Source organism: Monodelphis domestica, chromosome 2 (assembly GCF_027887165.1).
Source record: "Monodelphis domestica isolate mMonDom1 chromosome 2, mMonDom1.pri, whole genome shotgun sequence".
Lineage (NCBI taxonomy): Eukaryota > Metazoa > Chordata > Mammalia > Didelphimorphia > Didelphidae > Monodelphis > Monodelphis domestica.
In genome coordinates, this window is record NC_077228.1 from 103,933,823 (window position 1) to 103,956,339 (window position 22,517).

The 22,517-nt window shown below is 39.8% G+C and overlaps 1 protein-coding gene across 9 annotated transcripts in view; it reads left to right on the top strand.

Annotated features, from left to right (window-relative positions):
• The window catches only part of NAV1 (neuron navigator 1), a 369,462-nt gene that overhangs the window by 94,513 nt on the left and 252,432 nt on the right, over window positions 1-22,517 (top strand). For 2 of the 9 annotated variants that reach the window (XM_056815718.1, XM_056815722.1), the window contains exon 3: window positions 16,469-16,689. The exons of 6 other annotated variants lie outside the window; for them this stretch is intronic. The gene's annotated coding sequence lies outside the window, so the exon portion shown is untranslated. Of the gene's footprint in view, window positions 1-16,468; window positions 16,690-21,021; window positions 21,144-22,517 lie in introns of those variants that run through there. One more of the 9 variants, XM_056815719.1, reaches the window with a different exon arrangement.

Here is a 22,517-nt window from a genome sequence, read left to right on the forward strand (position 1 = left end):
CCTGCAGAATGTTCAGGGACGTTGTATTGACACTAATGGAGAAGTCCATTATGTTCTCTTCTACTTCAGTGTGTCAGTCTCTGTGTACAATGTTTTCCTGGTTCTGCTCCTTTTGCTTTGCATCACTTCCTGGAGGTTGTTCCAGTTGCCATGGAATTCCTCCACTTTATTATTCCTTTTAGCACAATAGTATTCCATCACCAACATATTCCACACTTTGTTCAGCCATTCCCTAATTGAAGGAAAACCCCTCATTTTCCAATTTTTGGCTACCACAAAGAGCGCAGCTATAAATATTCTTGTACAAGTCTTTTTCCTTATTATCTCTTTGGGGTACAAACCCAGCAGTGCTATGGCTAGATCATATGGTAGGGTGATTTTAATTGGAATTTCTCTTTCTAATTCTTGCTGCTGAGATGTGTTGGAAATACATAGAAATGCTGGTGACTTTATGTGGGTTTATTTTGCATCCTGTAACTTTGCTAAAGTTGTTGATTATCTCTACTAACTTTTTAGTTGATTCTCTAGGATTCTTTAAGTAGACCATCATATCATCTGCAAAGAGTGATAGCTTGGTCTCCTCACTGCCAATTTTAATACCTCCAATTTCTTTTTCTTCTCTAATTGCTACTGTTAGTGTTTCTAGTGCAATGTTAAATAATAGAGGTGATAATGGGCTTCCTTGTTTCACTCCTGATCTTATTGGGAAGGCTTCTAGTTTATCCCCATTGCAGATGATGTTTGCTGATGGTTTTAGATATATACTGTTTATTATTTTTAGGAAAGGCCTATCCCTAAACTTTCTAGTGTTTTCAATAGGAATAAGTGTTATATTTTATCAAAGGCTTTTTCTGCATCTGTTGAGACAATCATGTGATTTTTGTTGGTTTGCTTGTTGATATGGTCAGTTGTGTGGATGGTTTTCCTAATATTGAACCATCCTCGTGTTTCTGGTATAAATCCCACTTGATCATAGTGAATAACCCTTGTGATCCCTTGCTGGAGTCTTTTTGCTAGTATTCTATTTAAGATTTTTGCATCTATGTTCATTAAGGAGATTGGTCTATAGTTTTCTTTTTCTGTTTTTGATCTGTCTGGCTTTGTAATAAGTACTGTATTTGTGTCATAAAAGAAATTTGGGAGAACTCCTTTTTTGCTTATTCTGTCAAATAGTTTGTATAGTATTAGGATTAGTTGTTCTTTGAATGTTTGATAGAATTCATTTGTGAATCCATCAGGCTCTGGTGATGTTTTCTTAGGGAGTTCTTTGATGGCTTGTTCAATTTCTTTTTCTGATATGGGATTATTTAAGTATTCTATTTCTTCTGTTAATCTAGGCAATTTATATTTTTGTAAATATTCATCCATATCACCTAGATTGCCATATTTATTGCCATATAATTGGGCATAATAGTTTTTAGTGACTGCCTTAATTTCCTCTTCATTAGAGGTGAGGTCTCCCTTTTCATCTTTGATACTATTAATTTAGTTTTCTTCTTTCCTTTTTTAATTAGCTTGACCAGTACTTTGTCTATTTTAAAATTTTTTTTAAAGTGCCAGCTTCTAATCTCATTTATTAATTCAATAGTTCTTTTACTTTTTATTTTATTAATTTCTCCTTTAATTTTTAGGATCTCTAATTTAGTTTTCATCTGAGAATTTTTAATTTGTTCACTTTCTAGTTTTTTAATTTACATGCCCAATTCATTGACCTCTGCCCTCCCTAATTTGTTAATATATGAACTCAAAGATATAAATTTTCCCCTGAGTACTGCTTTGACTGCATCCCATAGATTTTGAAAGGATGTCTCATCACTGTCATTTTCTTCAATGAAATTATTAATTGTTTCTATGATTTGTTCTTGAATCAATTTTGGAGAATCATATCACTTAGTTGCCAATTAATTTTTTATTTGCCTCTCCATGTACCCTTACTAATTATTATTTTCATTGCATTGTGGTCTGAGAAGGTTACATTTATTATTTTTGCTCTTTTGCACTTGCTTGCAATGTTTTTAATGCCCTAGTACATGGTCAATCTTTGTGAATGTACCATGTGCTGCTGAATATTTATAATGAAGTACTATTGTACCATAAGAAATGACAAACAAGATGGTCACAAAAAACCTTGGAAAGACTTATGTGAACTAAGGCAAAGTGAAGTGAGGAGTATCAGGAGAACTTTGTGCATAGTAACAGCAATAATGTATGATGGTCAACTGTAAATTAATTTATTATCAGTAATGCAAGGATCCAGGACAACTCAAAGAGAGTGATGAAAAAGGCTATCCACTGCCTTAGAAGGAACTGACAGAGTCTGAATGCAGATCAAAGCATATCATTCTTCACTTTATTTCCTTCATTACTTTTTCTCTAGTGTAAGCGATATGCGTCTTCTTTCACAACATGATCAACGTGGAATTATGCATTGTATAATCACACATGTTCAACCCATATCACATTACTTGCCAACTTTAGGAAGAGATAAGGGTAGGAGGAAAGGGGAGAATGTGAACCGCAAAATGCCAGAAAATGATTATTGAAAATTATACCATGTTTGCTACTAAGATGATTCATTCAAGGTCACACAGAACTAGAAAGTAATTCCCAGCCTATTGCTTCTTCATATTTGACTGTGAACTTGAACAAATAGCTTGGCCTGAGGTTATTTATTCATCATTTCATCTTGCAATGCCACACTTTAGGAAGGTCATTGATAAGCTAGAGAGAGTCCAAAAGAGGTCACTCATGTTGGTAAGAGTCTTGAATCAATGTCATGTGAGGATCATCTGATGGAACTGGAGATGATTTGCCTGAAAAAAGAAAAAACTTGTGGTTTAAGAACATATTAGCTATTTTCAAGTATTTGAAAAAACTTCAGTTATTGAAAATTTGTGCTATTTGTTCTCAGAGGACAGAACTTGTAGCACTAGGCAGAAATTCAAAGAGGCAAATTTAGATGTGATAAAAGAAAAATTTTTCTTAATAATTAATGGTTATCCAAGAGTAAAATGGGTTACTTTGAGAGGTAGCAGGTTAGAAGCAGCTAAGTGGCTTAGTGGATAGAGCCAGGAGTGGAGACAGGAGGTTGTGGGTTCAAATATTGCCTCAGACACTTTCAAGCTATGTAACCTTGGGCAAGTCATTTAACCTTATTTGCCTAGTCCTTACTGCTCTTCTGCCTTGAAACCAGTATTTAATATTGATTCTAAGTCAGAAGATAAGGTGTTTAAAAATATTTAAAAAGGAGTGGGGATAATCATATTTACCCTGAATCACTCACCAAATTATAGTGGGGATCAAATTACATAATACATATAAAAGTGTTTTATTAGCTATAAAGTACTATACAAGTTCAAAGGATTATACAATTTGGCTAACACACAATTCTAATAGATGAGCTTAGAATCAGGATGGCAGATCCTATGACCTCCAGCTGTCTTAGAATGGAGCCCTTGAGGATAACCCTACCCTGACTTATGATGTGGGGGTCAAGGAGGACAACTGTGTAGAAAACTTTAGCTAGGAAGAGTTTAAAATCATTCTTAAATATCATCAATTTTCCTTCCATCCCATCTCCACCAACAACAGAGGTATATCAGAGTGGATGTGCTCCTTGTTATATTTTTATATCCCTTCCTCCCATGTACACAATACATTCTTTCTCCATCAATGCCAGGGTTTCTGCCAGCATCATCCCATCCACTCCAGGGCTTGTAGGTATTCATAGAAACTAAAGGGCCAGGACATGCCAAGTGAAGTTGTCTCCATCCGGCTGCAAAAACTATCAATGGAGGACTTTGGGGTCTTTCCATTTCTGAAGAAAAAGGCAATAATAAAGTGAGTGTGAGAAAAAGGAAACTGACAGGCAGGCAAAGCAGGGTGGGAGAGTCAGCCATCTGGCCAGTTGCCCCAGGGGGCTACAAGGGCTCTGGTTTCTCTGTCTTCTCTTCTGTTTCCCCCTCCTCATGGCTCTGCTGCTCCCCTCCCAAATTCCTCAGGGTCAAGGATTGAGACTCCAGCTGGAGTCTAATTGTTACTTTGGAAAGCCAGATCTCAGCCAAATAGGGAATATGGAGTAAGTTGGGGGCAGGGAAAGAAAGGAGCTTGAATATGGTGTATCCTAGTCTTACTTTCTCTGGTAATTGGCTTTAGATGTAGCCATTACAATTTTCTCCCACTCAAGTAGAGTGTCTATGTTCAATTTAGCAATTATTTACCTAGAGTCCATATATTTCAAAGGATCTGTACATTTTCAAGTAAAAACAACACCTTTATTTCAAAATAATTGGTTTCCCTTGTGTTTTAGTTTATACATTTTAAAACATTATTAGAGGAGTCCATAGACTTCCCCTGACTGCCAAGGGGATCCATTAAATACAAGGTTAAAGATCTCTGCTCAAAATAAACTACATGTCTAAATTTTTGAGGAATATACATTTTAAAGGTCTTTGGAGTGGGAGGAGAGGGGAAGGCATAGATTAGAGAAGGCATTCTGGAGCAGAGAGGTGATGAAGTTAAAAGTTTTAGGGGAAGGAAGAATACTTCAGAAATGACTGTAATTTAAGGGACAGCTAGGGATCACAGTAGATAGAGCACCAGGCCTGGAGTCAGGAGGACCTAGATTCAAACTTGAACTTAGACACTTCTTAGCTGTGTGACCCTAGACAAGTCACTTAACCCCCATTGCCTAGCCCTTGCTGCTCTTCTGTCTTAGAATTGATACTAAGACAGAAGAGAGAGACAGATTGATGGAGAGACAAAAGAAGAAAGAAATTCATTAGCAGGCATGCATTCTGGAATGGAAAATTTACAGAAGCAAAAAAGTGACCATTCTAGTCCATGGAGCATCTGAGAGAAAAGAATGAACTTTTCTGGACCAGGAGATGTTTTAGAGCAGAGATAGAATTGTTTTGAAGCAGAGGGTTGTTATGGATTGGGAGGGTATTATGAACCAGAGAGAGGGGGAAAATGCATTTCTTCCCCTGGCATAAACTCCCTATTCCTAGAGGAGGAAAGCTGTGTGCCAAGCACGTGGATTCACATGCTCAGATTTCTTTCCCTAGAATAGGGAGGTATTTATAGCCGTGGCCTCCAGCCCCCTGTGATTTGTGGGACAGTTTTAAAGCATTGATTTTCATTAGCACTAAATCACTTCCCTTCTTAGCTAATTGAAAAGGAACCAACAGATACTGACGGGCCACAGCTATTTGTATGGATCAAATCAGCTAAAAACTCCAAACTGCTGTCACAGCAGAATTCCTCAGCTGGGCTGCTTTGGAAGCCCTTCCTGGGTCTCAACATTCATTTCCTGAATCCAGAGACTGATCTGAAAATATCCCCTTCATTCCCCCCCCCCCATCCTCCTGCCAAAAAAAAGAAGAAATGAGCTTGATTCCTGGCAGAAGAAATTATGGTTAAACATAAGAAATAACTTCCCATTTTGAAGGAGGCTCTAAGAAATGTGATGAAAATTGAGGAACCCTAAAATGTTAAGAGTTGGAAGTGAACTTTAGAGATCATATAGGCAAATTTTTTCATTTTATAAGTTAAAAACAAAAGAAGAAGGGGGCAGCTGGATGACTCAGTGAATTGAGAGCCAGGCCTAGAGATGGAAGGTCCTGGGTTCAAATTTGACCTCAGATACTGCCTAGCTGTGTGACCCTGGGCAAATCACTTAAACCCCATTACCTAGTCCTTACTGCTCTTCTGCCTTGGAACTAATACATAGTATTAATTCCAATGTGGAAGGTAAAGGTTTAAAAAATAATTTAAAAAATAAAATTGAGTCCTGGAAATTAGCTAAATAGCTAGTGACAGAACTAAGCCTTTAACCATGGTCTTGTTTCTCCTGGGCCATTATGAGTTTTTTTCCCTTAAATTCTTACTTTCTGCCTTAGAATCTATACTGTGTGTTGGTTCCAAAGCAGAAGAGCAGTGAGAACTAAGCAAAGTGGCTTGACCTAGGGTCACACAGCTAGAAAGTGTCTGAGGCCAGATTTGAACCCAGGACCTCCCATCTCTGGGCCTGGCTCTCAATTCACTGAACCACCCATTTGCTCTCCTCCCTCCAGCCTCCCTGGGGGACTGTTTTCTATAGATTGTAGTGGCCCAACATTTCCATGAAGTTATCTCCTAAGACATCCTTTCTCCTTCCTGTATCCCATACTGTCTGTTTGCTCTAGAGGTAAGTGATGGTCAAACCAACATCTCAAAGACTCTTCTAATCCATTATAGGCCTCCAGATTAAACCAAAGCAGAGAGCTGAAATTCAGACACATTCATTCCTTAGCCTCTTCTGCTCCCATGGAAATGGGCATAGAATTAATTATCCTGCTAAGAACTAAGGACTATGTGTAGGTGGAAGAGTATGGTGCAGAGGAGTAAAAAACTGAACTTGGAGTCACAGCACCTGAGTTCAAATCGCTCCTCTGCTATTTACTACCCTTGAGATCTTAGGTCAGCTGGCCTTAATTGCCTCTTCTTCCTCATCTGTAAAATGAGAGGGTCAGACTAGCGGTCCTCTAAGGGCCCTCTTCGGTCTGTGAGCCCATAGAACATGAAAGTAGTCATCAATCTAACAAGCATTTATCAAAGGGACCTTTATTTCTGGATTATAGGTCAATGTTTTTGGAAGACTTTGGCTTGGCCAGGTCAAACTACAGATGTCTCCCACTGCCCTTCAAGGTCTTCTCTCCTGGCACTTAAGAGCTCAGGACTAAATTTAGGGGACATAAATTAAAATTCCAGTCCTGATCTTTGCTACATGCATGACCTTGGGCAACCCCTATAATCGCTCTAGTCCTTAATTTCCCCATCTGTAAAATGAGAGATATGACCTAGGTCAGTGATGTCAAACTCAAATAGAGAAAGGGGCCATTAATCTATCCATAAAGATCCCTGAGGACCAGATATTAACTCAATTTAAAATGTGATGATATCTATCTTAATTGAATTTTTATTTATTTTGTCAAATATTTCCCAATATGTTTCCCAGCACTTAATCTGGTTCTACTATCCTAAGAGTGTAGTGGGCCATTGTGGCCTGTGTGTTTGACACCTCTCGCCTAGGTGATCCCTAAGGGCCCTTTCAGCTCTTAACTCTTATCAGTAGCAATTCTAGGAAGAAAGTTGAGAGGGTTTTAATTCTCTTTGAACAGCTGTTTAGTCATGATAGGGTCAACAAGTTTCAAGAAGAGTATTTCTATTTACAGAGGGAAGGACAAAGGGAAAGAAAAGACTGGTTTGAGAGAGAACCAGGTCTAGCCTGGGTTAGAAAGTTTGAGGTGTAGGGCTTTTCTGCCCAGGAACTCTCATTGCATGATTCCCACTGAGAGCTCACATCTAGTTACAGAGACCATGGAGGAATCAAAACCTTCTCCCAGCCCCTTCCCCACAATCCTAGCAGGCAGGGCTCATCTGTTGCTATTTCTTGCCAACAACTTGCATCAGAAGTAAAACCGACAGCTTCTCCACATGTCCCAGCTCTGTCTTCCCATGGACAACAGCTGGTGGGACCAGTTTCCTTGCCAATGAGTCAGACAAAAACTCAGCCACTGGCAGCTGGGCTCCTGGAGTAAAGAAAGGGGAGAGTGGGAAAGCCAAGGAGCATCCAGAATGGACACATGGAAATTAAGTAAGGTAGAGCAACTTTTCTCAAATGCTATCTTCTAATAACTACCCAAACATTATGATGCCCTGGATCTTCCTCTGTCTATATGGGAACAAAGCCTGAATCTCTTCTCTCTTTTCATCAAATAGCAAATCTTAAGCCCTTAGGCTTGATCCACTGTACTACCTAGCTGACCCTTCCATCCTTCATTTTTGAAGATGACCAATGGTATAAGCAAATACAATGAAGTGGAAGGAAAAATAGATGTAGAGCTACAGACATGAGTTCAAATCTCTTCTATTTCCAGTATGATTTTTGGAGAAATCCCATATCTCTGAGCTTCACAGTTCCCTTCTTTGGAAAATGAGAGGTCTAGACTAAATGCTTCCTTAAGGTCCCTTTGATCTTTGTTATTTAAAATCTATATGTCAGAGCAGCTAGGTGACTCAATGGATTGAGAACCAGGTCTAGAGACAGGAGATCCTAGGTTCAAATCTAGCCTCAGACACTTCCTAGCTATGTGACCCTGGGAAAATTACTTAATTCCCATTGAATAGCCCTTATATTTATTCTGCCTCAGAAAGACTGACGGTAAAGGTTTAAATAAAATCAAACTATAAGAGTTACATGGGCCAGAAGATGCTACTAAAATATGGGGAGGAGGCAAAATTTGATGACAAAGGTAAGGAAATCTAGAGGACTTTGAAGGGAAATCTTGAAGGCTTACAGATAAGGAAGATGAAAGAAACTAAAGCTTTAAGAATAGTCCTTGGCTTATGTTTCACTGAATCTCACTCCATTTCTTCATCTCTGTGATGGAGAGTTAGGTGTTCTTGACAAACACAAAGAGATCCTTTTTCCTGGGTGATATCTGAATGGTCCAGTGGAAGAGGTCATGGAGATATAAACAGAAACTGGTTGAAAGAAAATTAAGCTAAATGTGAGCATTGGATGCAGGGCAGAGGGACTAGGGAGGCGGAATACATAAACATTCTGGAACTACCTCAATATAAACCTTACTTGACAGAATCATGTTTTTGATGCCAGAATGTTGGCGATGAAAGCCAAATCTGTCCAGCTCCCCATCCCATCCCCAGAAATAGCTCTGTGTGTGTGTGTGTGTGTGTGTGCTCGTGTGTGTGTGCTCGTGTGTAGTTTGTATATAGTGTGCTGAGGCAGCAGTAGCTATTTCCTTGAAACAACATCAGAGGTCATGGGCTTAGTGTTTGGTGATCTCAACTGGGAAGGACTTCCTGGTAAAGGAAGTAAGAAGAAAGTGTCGTGGAGACACAGAATTTGGGGGCTACAATTAATGATCCTCTAGTCTACCTCATTCACATTGAAAAGTTAGCACCATTAAACTGCTCTTTAAGAAACAGGAACTTTTCCATTTGGGAGACCCCCCAAGGAAAGAACTCACCCTCCATAATGCATTCCATAGTCTTGAAAATCATTATTTCAGAAACAACTACCTGCTGTCTACCCCCACCTTTTACTTCAATCATAAACTAAAAACAGAATTTAAGGCTGAACTTCAGATAGAACTTCTAGGTAGGTGATAAAGCCTAGAAGACCCCAGAGTGGGTAACAAAGGCAAGTATAGGGCGTCCACTAGGAGCTCTGTAAGAAACTGATCAGCATCATCTCCTTAAAGTGCTGTCTGCCTAGAGTAACAGAAAGGACTAGGTGTTAACAATCACAGGCACAGAATCTCAGAAGTCACTTAGTTCAGCCCTTCTCTGAAAAGGAATCTCCTCTACAACATTCCTGGCAAGGCTATCCAATCTCTACTTGAAGACCTACAGTGATGGGTAACTTACTACCTGCTAAGGCAGCCCACTTCACTTTTTGGATAGTTTTAATATTTAAGTAGTTTTTGAGCTGTGCTGGGGGGTCAGCTGAATCATCTCAGGAAAGCTGATTGTTAAATTTTCAGGGTTAGCAGTTTCACCTTGAAAATCAGTTAGTGCTTCAAATCAGAGTTTGAGTCATTGTTTTGTCGGTCATCTAGACTTAAGAAAGTGATGGGGAAAATGTTAGTAATGCAGATTAGGTTTAAAAGCTTGCATTTTTTAAAAAAGAGAGACAATTATTATACATTTCTGGCACACCTCTGGATAGTTTCACCTATTACCAAACTAAAGTCTGTCTCTACGGTCTCCACCTACTTCACCTAGTTCCGCCCTCTGGAACCAAATAGCATAAACTGAACCTTTATTCCATATGATCAACTTTCAAATACTTGAATTCAGTTATCATGGCATGTCTTCCTAACTGTTATTTTCTCTAGGCTAAATATGCTTCTTGTATGGCATCATCATCTTTCATGTCCTCAGCATGCTGGTGACCCATCTTTGGATGCATTCTAGCATCTCAGCATCATTCCTAAGATGTGGTACTCAGAACTGAATCTAATATTTTAGAATCACAGAATTTCAGAGATGCTCAGATTTCATTTGGACTAAAGACTTTTAACCTGGACTCCATAAACATGTTATCTATCTTCAAAGGTTGTTGTGAGGGTCAAATGGGATAATATTTGTAAATATTTTGCCTAGTACCTGGCACATAGTAAACTCCATGTAAATGTTAGCTATTATTGTTACTATGTATTTAATTTTATGTATTTAGGGGAAAAAGTAATCTAAGAAGAGTTTCTTAGGCTTTACTAGACTGCCAGAGGAGATCCATGACCAAAAACCAAAACCAAAACCAAACCTGAGCTAGACTTATTCATACTTAAACAAAAATCACCTCTGCAATATATCTAACAGGTAGATAACCAAGCTCTGCTTTTTGACCACCAGTAATGGAACCCTCTGCTTTCTAAAGCTGTCCATTCTACTTCTGATGAGCTCTAATTGTTAGGTTATTGACCAAGGCAGAATGGAGTGGAGCTCTAGTCTCTCTTATTCTTTAAAGTGTCTTAATACTTGCATTTCAAAGAGTTCAAAAGCCTTTTTCATCATTTATCCCCACCCTTCCCCAAATGGCCAAAGATATCTTCCCATTTCCATGCTGGTGGGGGGTGGGGAGGAGGTCTATAAAAATCAAATGATTAGGCCAAGGACATGTAGCCACTGATGGAGTCTAGTCATTTGTGTATTGCCCACCTCCCAGACTGCTGCATCACCATATTAACTACAAAAGATGCTGCTATTAAAATGCCATTGAAAAAGTCAGGCTGTATGATGTAGTAGGGCAGGTAATGAATGACTCTAGAGTTGGAGGATCTGAGTTTGAATCCTAACTGCTTTTTAAATGGAAGCATAGGTCCTTGGAGATCGTGTATTTAGCCCTCAAGATCAGGTACCTGAAGTGTAGAGGGATTAAGTGGCTTATCTAAAGCTGCATAGCTAGCAGGCAGCAGGACTAGGTTTTGAATTTATCTTCTGATTCCCAGATTCACTCACATCTTTACCAGCTTTATGACTTTGAACACTAGCCACTCCCCCCTCCTTGGGCTCAGTTTCTCTATCTGTAAAATGAGGGAGATTGTGCTGGATTATCTCTAAAATCCCTCCTTTCCAAATCAATTGTTACTCTTACAAAGCTCTATGGAGTGCTTAGGAGATACATGCTATGGTCCTTTAACTGCATGCCCAAGGAGCTGTCCTATCAGCACCACAGCTGGGTCTCCTCCATCCTTGCCTAGAAGGGCACTCTCAAAGACAGAAGGGCCTACATCCTATAACTTCAGCTGATCCCTATCCCATGAAATTTGTGACTGAGCATTGTCCTTTAAACTCTAAAATAAACTAAAAAAATCACCTGGCCTTCACTCCTCCACCCTTCCTGCTTTGAGCAGAGAGAAGGAACCTTGCCTTTCAGGCTCTCTCATCACCTTCAAAGAAGTTAAATATTAATAGAGCTAAAAGTACCTCCTGGTTCCTGCACTTAGAGGGCATGCTGCCAGGAGTTTCCATTTGTCCCCACTATGGCCCAGACATAAGCCACAACCCTTTTTTTTGCCTCAAGTTTCTGATCTGTGAAATGAAGAAGTTAAGCTTCATTATCTTTAAAGTCTTTTTCAGATTTAATGTTCCATGATTCTAATATTCATTCTATTTATACATAAGGAAAGGGAGATATTTGGGAACTGGGAAGAGGAAAGTGGTTAGAAAACATGCCCTATGAGAAATGGTTGAAGGAATTAGTAATCTAGAGAAGAGACTAGTTATGGGACAGAGAAGATAGTTGTCTTAAATATCTTCAAGACAATTGTATGCAAGAAGCTTCAGACTCATTCTGCTTCATCCAAGAGGGAAGATCTGGAGGCACTGGAGACAAGTTGAAGAGAAGCAGATTAGGATTCACTGAAAGAAAAAGTTGTGGAACTGCCCAGAAGTGGAATGGGCTCCCTCAGACTCGAGTGAGATTGCCATCCCTGAAGGATTTCAAATAGACTGAATGATCACTTGTTTGGAATGCTGCAGAGGGAATTTCTGTGAAGATATAGGTTGTTGTTTATTCCAGACATATCCAACTCTTCATGATCCCATTTGAGGTTTTCTTGACAAATATACTAAAGTAGTTTGCCATTTCCTTCTCCAGCTCTTCTTACAGATGAGGAAGCTGAAGCCAACAGGGTTAAGTGACTTGCCTAGGGTCATACAGCTAGTCACCTTGTCACCTTATACCTCCATGCCTATGGTAGCCTTGTCAACAACTTCCAGCCCAGCACTTCTATCCTCCACAGTACTGAGGATCTTTTTCCTTCACAGGGTATTTTGTGCTCAATGAAATCAAAATGTCTGGGCATAGACACCAAAGTTTCCATTCCAATTCTACAGACATAGTCAGGACCCTCTACAGCAAATTATCCTTTCTCCCATTTAGCCCTTCTACTCCAGCTAATTTTCCACTTCCTATCCATGAGGGGCTCTCTGCCTTTGGGATTTAGCCTAAGTTATTCTTCCTGCTTTAGAATAACTTCCCCTTAGGGTATTCAATTCACTGCAAGGATGAGGAATCAGAATCCTAAAGATACTCCATGACCCTAGTGCCACTTTTATACCTACTTAGCTAAATGAGCATTAATTGGTATATGATTTTGAGAATGTTGCCTATATGATTATGTAATATGCAGACTAGTGGGAATTCTGATGGGCATTGTTGAAAATTGTTTCAGTCCTAGCTCTGCTACTTATTAGCTACAGGAATCTCTAGCAAGTGATTTCCCCAGAATCCTTCATTTCTCTCTCTCAAACATTTTTTTTACCATTTCTGATTGTTTGAACTGGTTATTTTCAGTTCTTAATCCCATGATCCTCATAGCAACTTTTGGCCTTCTGATAGAAAAAAACCCTAAGAAATTCCTCATCTTTTGCTGAGGATGTCCACTGACTTTCCCCTCTCTTTACATTACTTTAGCCAGTGTAAAATAGAGATGATCTGCAACCTCCCCTGTTTTACCTGTAGATCCTAGAAGTCTCTGAACAGAGAATTGGGCTGATCATTTCCATGATCTATGCCTGGATGCCCATTCACCTTCTCCACTCTGGTCTGAAAGAACCCCCAAAAACAGTTTCACTGTTGATAGAGTACATTTGTCTTATAAAAGAACCTCAATAATTTGTCTGCATTAAAGGCCCGAGATTGGAAAACTAAGAGTCCATGGAGAGGAAAAATTAATCATCAGCCCTAACACTTTTCACTGAGCTCCCAGAACCCCACTTTTTTCATAGAACCACAGAATCTTAGAGTTAGAAGAGACCTCAGAGGTCTTCTAGCATTTATTAAGAAAATGCTACATCCCAGGCACTGTCCTAGGCACTACAGAATGCAAAACTGAAACAGTCTCTGCCCTCAAAAAGCTTACCTCCTACAGGGCCATCTAGTCCAATTCACACCTAAAATAGGAATCCCTTCTACAGTTTATCCGATATACTATGATCCAGTCTCTGAAGACTTCTTGTACCTCTTTTCCAACTCTGAGAGAATCTATCCCCTCATCTCTGAGTCTCTTCCCTACTCTACAACTATCACCACCCCCTCACAAGCACTACCTCTACCATGTTTCACACTGGTACATCTCACTCTTCCTTTTAGATACTTACATCAATATGGCACAGTAGCTATAATGATATATATAAACAGCTTACATTTAAGTAGTGTGATATCATCTACAAAGAGCATTTCTTACAACAGTCCCATGAAATCAGTGAAGCAAGTATCGCCCTACTTCACAGATGAGGATGTTGATGCTCATGTAAAGAAAATGATCAGTCCAAGGTTCTCTGGCTAGTAAATCACAGGGTAACAATTAGAACTCAGGGGTTCTGATTCCAAGTCCATTGCTTCTCCCATTGCATTATGTGATCCTGAAAAGTTATATTTAAAGTACATTTTCAAAATCACATTGTGTTTGCTTGTTTTAAAAAGTAGATGGTAGAGGTGATTCTCTGAAGATCCAGCACCCTACCCCCATGATTTTTTCTTTTAATAAAGCAGAGTTCTTTTGTAAAAAGGAATTACAGAGGAACAGCTAGGTAGTATACCAAGCCTGGGGTCAGGAGGACCTGGGTTCAAATGTGACCTCAGACACTTCCATTGGCAAGTCACTTAACCCCAATTGCCTGGCCCTTACCACTCATCTGCCTTGGAACCAATGCTTAGTATTAATTCTAATATGGAAGGCAAGAGTTTTTAAAAAATAAAAATAATAAAGAGGCAGGATTACAGAAGCTAAGCTGGAAGGAGCAGCAGTAGTGATCAGTCTTATTGGTAGATATTGGTTTCCTAAGTTCATGCCATTTGTTGAATCTTATCCTGAGATTATTTGCTCAAGTTGCTTGGGGGTAGTCAATGTTTCAGACTCCAGACCAGATCAGGCAGCCCAGGGGGAGAAGAAGAACAGGAAACCCAAGTCATCTAAGAACTGGGAGGGATAGTTTCAGTACCAGCTTTTAACTTCAACCTGCTGAGTGACCTGGAGCTTCCCCAGATTTAGGTGGAGAATTGGTGGTAGGGAGAGATGAGGAGGGGAAAACAGGGTAGTGATGAAGTACAAACATTCATTAATACTTGATTGTCAAGCACTCTGTCCCATCTGAAGCCCTGCTCAAAAGGCAGATAATCTTGCCTCTCTCTCAAACACACTCACTTACTCCTGAGAGCAAAGAGATGGAATCATTACAATTAATATCTTTCATCATGAGGAGCTCTGAGTACTTTGCTCATATTACCTCTTGCAGTCTTATTAGGACATGGTGGAAGAGAAAACTGAAGAGACAAGGTAAGGTCTTACCTTTTTACAGGAAGGGAAAGTGAGGCCCAGCACTGAAAGATGGTATCAGAGAAGAAGGAAACACAGTCCCTTCCTTTAAAGGAACTGATATCTATCTATATGGGACTCCAGAGGCAGCTATCCACTTCTGGAGTAGAACACTGGACACCAACCTTCAATGGACTTAGCCTAAGGGCAGCCACAAGGACCAGTCCATTTGTGAAAGTGCCTTCCTTTTTGGCATGGTGGTATATACCTTTGATTCTTGCTACCAAGGAAGAGGTCCTCTACCAATACAGTGAGTGTCCAGGACTAGGCAGCCACCAGATTGCCTAAGGAGGGGAAAACTAGCCCATGTTGGAAATATAACAAGTTCGTCTAAGTCAATCAACAGCCTGTTAGCCTTTCCAGGTGGAACAAGATAGGGAGACCCAGGAGCTGCTGGGTGGCCTAGAGGTTTGAAAGCCAGGCCTAGATACTGGAAGGTCCTAGGTTCAAATCTAGCCTCAGACACTGCCTAGCTGTGTGACCTTGGGCAAGTCACTTAACCCCCCATTGCCTAGCTTTTACCACTCTTCTGCCTTGTAACCAATACAGAGTATTGATTCTAAAGTGAAAGGTAGGAGTTAAAAAAAAGATAGGGAGACTCAATAAATAAATAAATAAATAAAAGGAAAGAATCATCCTCTAAAAATTGTAACCATTAAGATACATCTTATCCTGGGAGTGGTGTGGATAAAGGGATCCCAAAGGATTCCCCATTCTGCCCTTTCTATTCTCCCACTTATATTTGCCATCCTTGCCACCCAGCTGGACTCTCTGAAGATTAAATCAGCTCCCAGGCTGGATTAGACTCAGCCCCCTATTGTAGCTTGCTATCTCACCAGCCTCTGTGCTGACCTACATTTCTCATGCAGAGAGATGCCCCTAGCAATAGAGAATCTGTCTGTCAGGAGAGCCAGGAAGGGTGGTAGAGAAAAAAAGAATGGTCATTCCTCAGAACTGTCCTAGAAGAAGACTTGCTGTCCTTCCACTTCCAGCTCTCCCCACACATACACACACCCCAAAGTCTGCTTGTCCCTTCATACTCTGGAATCATCCAAGGCCATCTCTAATTCATGGAAACAAATCAAATAATAGAAATGGGTAGGACTGGCATTCTTGGAGCATAGGTTCTTCATCACTTCTGTATCAATGACTTTTTGAGCAGTCTAGTTAAGTATATAGACCTCTTCTCAGAATAATGTTTTTAAATTCATAAAATAAAATGCTTAAAATTACAAAGGAAAACATGTAATTGGAATATAGTTGTCAAAATAGATTTTCAACTAAGTTTATAGACCGCAAGTTAAAAATCTGAAACACGCCTGGCCTTATTTGGGGAGCCCTCCTTTCACACTCTGATTGTGACCCAGGTCTCCCCCATTACTGACAGGGTCACCAGCTTAAGAGCTGCTGGTCTGCACCCACAGATCAAACTCTCCAAATGGGGCCCAAGCTGACAGAAAGGAGACAGGGAAGAGAAGGCAAGAATCCAGCAGCAGAAAAAGAAGGAAAGGGTGGGGATGTAATGACCTCAATAATGGTTTGAGCATTTAAAGTTTTTTTTTAATCCTCTTCCTATTGAGCTACTGAAAAAATGATGACTGGCTTAAAATGACAACTGCATTTGATGCATTAGCAAGGTAGAGCTGGAGCAACCTCCTTCCTTTGGCTTCCCTACTGCCTGGTCTGTACTGGGGCAGGGACTGAGAAGCTGCAAGGGCAGTGTGCAGAAATCAAGGCAGGAGAGACCAACCCTCCTGGAGGCACAACTGGGAGCTGGGAAGCACAGGAACTAAAGATTTAGGTAAGTCAAACCCTAGCAGGGATCTCTGGGCAATAAGCAGATAGGCAGGTGTGGGCTTCTCTCAATGGTGTGCTAGCAAAGGTTTAACAACTGCCTCTCAAGAGGGAAAAACAGATGCATGGCGCACTTTTAAATTTAATCTGCATTATTAGCATATTTTCTGTCATTTTCTTAAATCTAGACAATCTACAAAACAAGAAATCAAGGCCAAATTTGTAGCATTTGCTCATTTCTGAGATCTAAATGTTCAAACAGAAAATCTAACTATCAGTTGTCTCTATCATTCCCCTGGCTTCATCCAGTGGAGATGGAAACAAGGCCATGATATGGTTTCAGGATGGGGCAGGGGGCTGTTTTCAAGATGTAGTTTAGTGGGGCAGAGTCAAGATGGCAGCTTAGAGACAGCAAAAATCGATTCCTCTTTAAGATGTAGTTAGGAAAAGCAGAGAGGACTCAATCTGCATTATTCCTTATAATGTGTGAGGGAGAGGGGGTTGAGGAGCAGAAATGGAATGGGGCTCATGAGGCTATGTCCTGAGGATCAAAGACTTTGCCTTCCTGGTACAAAGAGACTTTATAGATTTGGAGTTCATAAGACCATAATGCTTAGAGCTAAGAGAGTTCTCTGACATCATCTAATCCAACCTTCTTATTTTACAAATGAATAAACTGAATTAAAGTGACTTAACCTTGGGTTGTGACTTGCCCAAGGTCACACAGGTAGTTTGGGGGCTTAGTTGAATGAGAACATCCATCTTAGTCCATTTGCCACAGGTGTCTTGACCCAGAGGTTCATTAAAGAATGCAGTACTAACAAGGCTAGATGAGTTAGATCCCCATAGTAGCCAACTGACAGCCCCCAGACTCTACACTTAGACCTGGTCAGTTAAAGTGTGATAAAGTAGAAAGAGCACTAGATTTGGATTCAAGAGACTTGAGTTCAAGTCCTGAGTCCAACATTTAATAGTGGTGTGGCCCTATCTGTCACTTTATCTCAATGAGTCACAGTTTCCCAATAATAAGCATTTGTACTACCTTTTGGCATCAATGGCTTGTGAATAGGTCAGTTTGAAACTGTTACAATTGTTCTGAAATCATCTCATTTTTAGCATTTCTTCTCATTTGAAACCAACTTTACTATGAGGAATGTGCTATATATAAGCCTTAAGCTCTTTGGAAATGTGAGTTATTATTATCTCCAACATATGTGATCAAGAAACAGTGTGGCATAAGAGATAGAAGGCTGGTCTTGAAGTCAGGAAGGCCTGGACTCCACTTTAATCTCTGACACATCTGATCCTAGAATTTTAGATTTAGAGCAGAAAGGGACCACAGAGGTCATCTAGACCCTTCCTCTAATTTTACAGGTGAGGAAACTGAAGCCTAAGACTCACTCAGTGTCACACAAGTAGAAAGTAGCAATACTAGATTTAAACCCAAGTCCTCTGACTCTTAATTCCCAAACACTTTCTTCTTTTTTTTTAACCCTTACTTTCTATCGTAGTAACAACTCTAATACCAAAAAGCAAGGGCTAGACAATCAGGATTAAGTGACTTGCCCAGGGTCACCTAGCTAGAAAGTATCTGAGGCCAGATTTGAACCCAGGTTCTCTCAACTCCAGGCTTGGCACTCTATCCATAGTGCCACCTTGTTGCCTCTTCCCAAACACTTTCATTTGAATCTCACTGCCTGCCATGCACATGCTCCTTGTATAACCATGGGAAAATCCTTTAACCCTTCAGTCCCCCCTGGCAACTCTCAGACCAAGTTGCTAATCAGTAGCAGTGCTAGTTTCCAGGATGGAGAAAGATACAGAGCTTCCCCTCTCCCCCCACCCTGGAAAATGTGAGGATGCCTTAAAACAATTCCATCTCTTTATTTCAATGATTTTTCCCCCCAATCTATGATCTCATCAACCAAGGTACTCATTCCATTGGAACAACTCATAATCCATCCATGACTTCTCATTCTTCTCCATATTCTCCCATAGATCTTCCTCAGAGATCCACCCATCAGGATTAAAATTTTCCTCTAGGTCTTTTAACATTTCACAGGTATTAGTCAGTGCAGTACTGAGTCTTGCTTATCCATTAACTCTTACTTTGCCAAACATTCAGTCCTTTGCCTTTTCTAATCACACAGTTCTTCAATGGCATCCATTAAGCCTCTGTGTGTTGATCATCTTGGAAATATGTTACATCCTCTTGTGCCTTTTATACAACTTTCTCTTACCCTTTAGATTACAACCTTGATTCTTCAGGGGATTGCAGTGTTCTGAAATTTGGAACTGACAGTGTAAAACAACTAGGTGGTACAGTGGATAGGGTGTTGGACCTGTAGTCACGAAGGCCAGAATTCAAATTCCATCTTAAACTTCTTAACTGTGTTTGACTCTGGGCAAGTCACTTAAACATTATCTGTCAGTTTTGTCATCTGTAAAATGGGGGTAATAACAGCACCTACCCCTAGAGTTGCAGTGAGAATAAAATGAGATATTTGACAAATGCTTTGCAACTCTTAAATGCTACATATCAATATTGTTACTGTATTTTTAGGATAGGTTTTTAGCCTGAAGAGCAGGTTGGGATAAATGTAAGAATGGTGCCATGCCCCAAATTCAATCCATTCTACTTTTCCTTCTGTTCAGTTTGAGTCCTTGTATTTATGTATTGATACACTATCTCAAAGGACTTATTCTCTAACTATGTGTTATAGTTTGGGTAATAGATATTTTTCTTTCATTTAGCTTTTCTTGTATGTCTTATTATGTTGCTACATAATTATGAACCTCATCAGAAAGACCCAAAATAGTCAGTTATCCAAGTGATCCCCACGTAGTATTACCTGGAAGATCTTATCCCCTATAAAGATATCCCTCTTCTATTTGAGTTTTGCAGAGACCATTCTCCATGTCACTGGCATCAGGTTTAATAACATTAATTAACAATTAATTAGTAATAATATCCCTGTTTTTTTCTTGCTTGAATTAGCAATCAGTGATTAATATGATCTTAATATAAGAGAAGAACTCTTAAGATTGTATTTTAATGCTCACATATGTGAATATAAAGATGTACTTTTCTATTTAAAAAATCATTTGGGAAAGCCTGCCTGTTCTTTTAACATTTGTAGCAAGAATGTCCTCAATATGTATGTAGATTATTCACATAAAGGTTTTTTTATTAAAATGAAAAAGCAGGGGACAGCTAAGTTGCTCAGTGGAGAGAGCACTAAGTCTGGAGATTCTGGGTTCAAATAAACCTTAGATGTTTCCTAGCTGTGTGACCCTGGGCAGGTCACTTAACCCCAGTTGCCCAGCCTTTACTGCTCTTCAGCTTAGGAAATTATACTTAGCATCAATTTTGAGATAGAAGATAAGGGTTTGAGTTTTTATAACAAAATAAAATGAGAAATCAGACATATAAATCAATGGATTTTTTTTGGTTTGTAGTCCATAATGCTGTCTGTAATTTTTCCCCCTTTTTCATATCTTTGCCCTGATGGACCTTGTAAAATGACCTCACAAAACATTCAAAACTGAGTCACCTCATTCATGAACTTCAGCCTGGGCCAATAGCTTTTCCCGATCTCATCTTCTTGAGAACCATTTTAGCTTCTTGTATGGCACACTGGGGACTAAAGTATTAGCATCCAAATCTGGTGGTCCCACTATCACTGGTGCTTAAAATAGAGTCTTATAAACATGCTGAAAATTTGCTTCATTTTTCCTTTATTGCCCTCATGCCAGTGGCATCTATCAATGTTCTTGGTCTGATGTGAATCATTTGGGTCTCACATAAACATTTCTTTTTTTAAAACCTCTACTTTCTCTTCCTAGCTGTGTGACCCTGGGCAAGTCACTTGACCCCCATTGCCTAGCCCTTACCACTCTTCTGCCTTGGAGCCAATACACAGTATTGACTCCAAGACAGAAGGTAAGGGTTTAAAAAAACCCTCTACTTTCTGTTTAGTAACAACTCTAAGACAGAAGTGCAAGATCTGGGCAAACAGGGTTAAGCTCATGGTCACCCAGCTAAGAGATGTCTAAGGCCAGATTTGAGTCCTCCCAACTCCAGGTCTAGTGTTTTATCCCACCTAACTGCCCTTTATACCAACCTTTCTGTAGATATGTTTAGCCATTTTGCTCATCATTTTTTCCATTATAATACCATACCAATCCCCCTTCTCCCATTGATGAGTTCTTTCCAGGGCTCTTTTTGCATGGATGAGCCCAAGTTGACCATCCTTCACTTTCCTCCTGACAATAGCTTCTGACTCTTTGGACTCTGCCACCATTCCCCCTCACAGGAACCATCTCATCTTTCCCACCCTTCTTCTCTTTTCAGCTCCCTTTTATGTATCATCTTCCTCTTTAGAATGTAAGCTCATTGAAGCCTGGGACTGTTGATTTCCTTGTATTTTAATCCCCAACACTCAACAGTGACCAGCACCAGTAAGTATGGGTATCCCTTCTATACCAAGACTTTGCCCATCACAATTTCAATATGTTGCCAGTCAGCATAATAAATTAAATGAGAACAGGGGGAGGAGTTCTGCAGAAGCCACAGATGGTACATGAAGATCAGCAGACAACACAGAACAAGTTTGGAAATTCTATAGCCTATGATCAAATACTTGCCCCAAATTTTACAGTAGGATACTGTAAAAACTCCATAAAAGAAAAAGAAACAATCCAAACTTCTTCTCTGGTATGGAAATAAGCCAATTTTTTTTAACAGAGATTTTCTAGATCATGGTAGGGGGCACCCCAGGCCCTGAGATACAGAAGAGATATACCCATACTTAATAACTGTTTATTGCCTGCCTGTTTATTGACCATCATCCTCCATATAGTTTTATAAATAAAAATGCATTTAAATTGGTGTTGGCCTTGGCCATTATGTCTTTCTACTTAGTTAGGAGATCAAGTGTTTGCAGACTAAGGCAGTTTCCAGGTTCCTTTGACCTTTATAGTTTGATGACTGCTTTAACTTTTTTCAAAAAACCTTTACCTTCTCTCTTAGAATCAATACTAAGTATTGATTCCAAGGCAGAAGAGTGGTAAGAGCTAGGCAATGGGGGTCAAGGGACTTGCCCAGGGTCACACAGCTAAGAAGTACCTGAGTCCAGCTTTGAACCAGGACTAGGTCTGGCTCTCAATCCACTGAGCCACCTCGTTGTCCCCAAACAAAGGGTCAAACATTTGCAAGAGATTATGATAATCAATTTCCCTTTTGTAAATTCCTATTTTTCTGTTTCATTACCCCTTTTGAGTAGGTTGAGTTGGATCTGCTATAATCTTTTACAAGTCTTCCCAGCCTTAGCTATCCTAACTTGTAGCTGATTTGGACTATTGCTCTTACCAGTTGATAGTCTAATCACATAAAGAGCCAATTCTGATGTAACTCCTATGTTGGTAACCAGTCATTTTCTTTCTGTTAAAATATAGTCTGTTTGGAGGCAGCTCTTTGGATAGAGGCAGGTCTGGAGACTGGGGGTCTTGTGTTCAAATTTGGACTTAGATCTCTTCTTAGCTGTGTGACCCTGGACAAGTCACTTAACCCCCATTATCTAGCCCGTACTGTTCTTCTGTCTTAGAACTGATATTGATTTTAAGGCAGAAGATAAGGGTTTTAAAAAAAAAACAGATATAACCAGCTCATTTTTGGTAATGTTTTTCAGTGTTCAAGACTATATCCAGTGCCTTCTTTACTCTCTTATGGAAGAAAAATGAATCCAAAATACAAAATCCCAACCCAAAACTGAAAACAATTCCTCCTATAATATACCTGAGTAGACATTCAACTTCTGCCTAAAGCATAAGTAA